The sequence below is a fragment of the Sceloporus undulatus genome, chromosome 1 (genome assembly GCF_019175285.1).
Source record: "Sceloporus undulatus isolate JIND9_A2432 ecotype Alabama chromosome 1, SceUnd_v1.1, whole genome shotgun sequence".
NCBI lineage: Eukaryota > Metazoa > Chordata > Lepidosauria > Squamata > Phrynosomatidae > Sceloporus > Sceloporus undulatus.
The window spans coordinates 254,443,214-254,446,332 of NC_056522.1; the positions used below are offsets into that span (position 1 = coordinate 254,443,214).

The window sequence follows — 3,119 nt, forward strand, 5'->3', positions numbered from 1 at the left end:
AGTTCAACAGTTAAGCAATCCAATTGCTTTCTCTGGGAAATGGTGGCTAATATTTTGGAGATACTTTGGAGCAAGGATAGTGACCCTGGTAGGTCCAGAGGGCAATTTTCTGTCCTGGGATCCAATAGAGACTGCATAGACAGCTGAAATGCTCTCCCATAAAACATAGTCCACTTCTGGTTTTAAAAAAATGTGTGTGTATTTTAAACTGTTAAATAATGGGGATGGGGAGTGGTATGGTTCCCAGATCTCACAGCCAAGACTCTCTGCTGTGATTCTCATGGTGAAACTGAGGAATCTCAGAGTGAGAGTGTTGCCCCCTTGAAAATTATATACAGTCACAGATGCTGGCGAAACAACAGGAAGAAACTCTTCTAGAACATGTCCACGTAGCCCGAAAAACCCACAAAAAACATATATACATCTTTGTTTTCTTGGTGCTTTGTTCCAGGGATGCTTTGGAGCAGCTGCTGTAAATTGTTCAAAGAGGTTGTTATACCCTTGACTGAAGAATGGTACACTTTTTCTATCTTGGATGGCAGTCATCCTCCACTGAAAGTGTAGCTTCAGGGGGGATTCACATGGAGCATTGAAGGAAGGAGGGGACACCTGCCTCGCCAGCCTGACTTGGTATTATTATTTTCCCAAGAATCTGAAGAAGGCAATGTATATAATGTACATAATAATGTCACAAATATATTCCAGTCTTCTGCTATTAAGCCTATTGTGTTTTGTGTATCGGGATTTTATCACAGGCTACTAAAAAAACCTTCATAAGAATCAGCCAATATATCACATAATTTATGACTTTATAGTCAAACACATCATACTATTTCAAAATATATTTACATAGGCACGTTTTGGGCGGTCTCGCGCCGCTGCCAGTTGCTGCATCCGGGAACCGCAGCAGCCAAAATGGCGCTTCTTCCTGCATCCCAGAAGAGGCGCCGCAAGGCACGAGGGGTGCACTCGTGCCACCACTTCCAGCGTGTGACATCCGGACGCTGTCCACGACATCAAAATGGCGGTGCCCATCTGTATGCTGCGCCGCCATTTTGATGTACTCGTTACGCGCAAGGGGCAAGGCATGTCAGGAAGCGCCGCCCCTCACGCGTAACGACGGCACCCCATAGGGCCCGTCCGGAACATGCCTTAGGTGTGAATCATAACTGCTGCTAGAATCTGATCATTTATTTTTTACAGAGTTGAGCTAATGATCGCAGCAAAAAAAAAAATCACACAATTAAAAGACTGGAGCTAGGAAAAAATAATCATCATGTGCAATCTAGAGAGATAATTGTCCCTCAGGCTTTCCCAGAATTCATGGTGTTGGGCAGTGGTTCCCAACCTTCCTAATGCCGCGACCCTTTAATACAGTTCTTCATGTTGTGGTGACCCAAACCCATGAAATTATTTTCATTGCTACTTCATAACTGTAATTAAATAGGTGTTTTCCAATGGCGTTAGGCGACCCCCATGAAAGGGTCATTCGACCCCAAAGGGGTCCCGATCCACAGGTTGGGAACCACTGGTGTAGAGAATTATGCATCTCTTCCTCAAGAAAAAAAAAAAAGCTCTATTTAAGTTTATCCACATGTTGGCAGCACTTGAGAATCTCTCTGACTATGGTCCAAAACACACTGCCAAAATAATCCAGTTTGAGATTGCTTTAACTGCCCTGGCTCAGTGCTAGGGAATCCTAGAAACTGCAGTGTATTGTGGCAACAGAGCTCTGATGGAGAAGGCTAAATGTCTCACCAATATACAGTTCCCAGAATTCCCTAGCATTGAGCCAGAGCAATTAAAGCAGTCTCAAACTGGATTATTTCAGCAGTGTGTTTTGGACATTTGTGGAGGGATGTTTGCTTACTCTCTGGATAAGTCATTATTCTGAATATAAAATCTACATTTTCTTTTCAGAAAGTCACAGAAGTACTATGTATAGCAGCAGATCAACAAACTGTATAACTTTAATAAAGAAGAGAAATACGTAAGGCATCAAGCTGATCTACTTGATTTCAGAAGGTATGTGATTTGATATATCTCTTGTATACTGCTAATCATACAAACTGGCCATGTAGCTACAACAAAGGTACACCTTTACCTCCAGATAACAAGATTCAAATGACTACAGGGCACTTTTACTTGTAGGAGTTGTGTAAATCAGGAAAATATGACAGGTATAGCTTCTCACCTGAATATGTGAACAATAACACCTCCTGAACTGCCGTCTCTTATAAAAACTTAAACATTGATATCTGACTTTTCAAGCATTTCAGATCTGTAAAGCTTCGAATTACTAGATTTCCTATTATAAAGTGTCAAACTACTAGCCTTCTTATACCATTATCGCCATTGTCATCATACTTGTAATACTGGACGTAAGTGGTTATGTGCCTGCTACGAGTTTATTGGACACATTTTGCAGCCCAATCCATGCACTGGATGGGATCAGGCTGGAACAATGAGAAATGGGTTTTACTGCACACAAAATTGCTGCTGCACTGCTATCTGATCATGATCCATCCCCAAGCAGTGCTCTGGCAGCCGATTTTGGTACTACTTAAGCTTTCTGTCTTCTTTCAGTTCTTCTCTATTGGCCTGGGAAATACAAAGTGTTGTTTCCTTGCTGAAATGGTATATGGTCAGTAAATGGTCATTTGTAAACAATTGCTCTAGAAAACAGCTATGTCATCGAGTCTCATTGTTCTGCTTGGGACCATGTCATAGGCCAGTGGTGGCGAACCTATGGCATGAATGCCAGAAGTGGCACTGAGAGCCCTCTCTGTGGGCACACACACCACCAGCTCAGCACAGAGTTTGCCAGTGTTTGTTACTAGAAAGTCAGAGGGACATGGCACTTTGCAGTATTTGAGCGGGTTTTGGGTTGCAGATTGGGCACTCAGTCTCTAAAATGTTTGCTATCACTGTCATAGGCTGAGGAATTTCTGAATGCTACAGTCCAAGGAACAAGGAGGTGCGGGAAATTATTAAGAGTTTAAGAAGAATAAAAACCTTGTGCTAGAACAGGAGTGGGAAAACTGTGGCCCCTCCCAAGGCTGTTCTTCAGGACCTTGACCACTTCATACTCCCCAGATGGATGTTTTCCTGATCAAAGG

The 3,119-nt window shown here is 42.7% G+C and overlaps 1 protein-coding gene across 1 annotated transcript in view; it reads right to left on the minus strand.

Annotated features, from left to right (window-relative positions):
- Positions 1-3,119, minus strand: part of LOC121936213 (olfactory receptor 5B12-like) — a 9,899-nt gene that overhangs the window by 5,085 nt on the left and 1,695 nt on the right. The window lies entirely within an intron of this gene.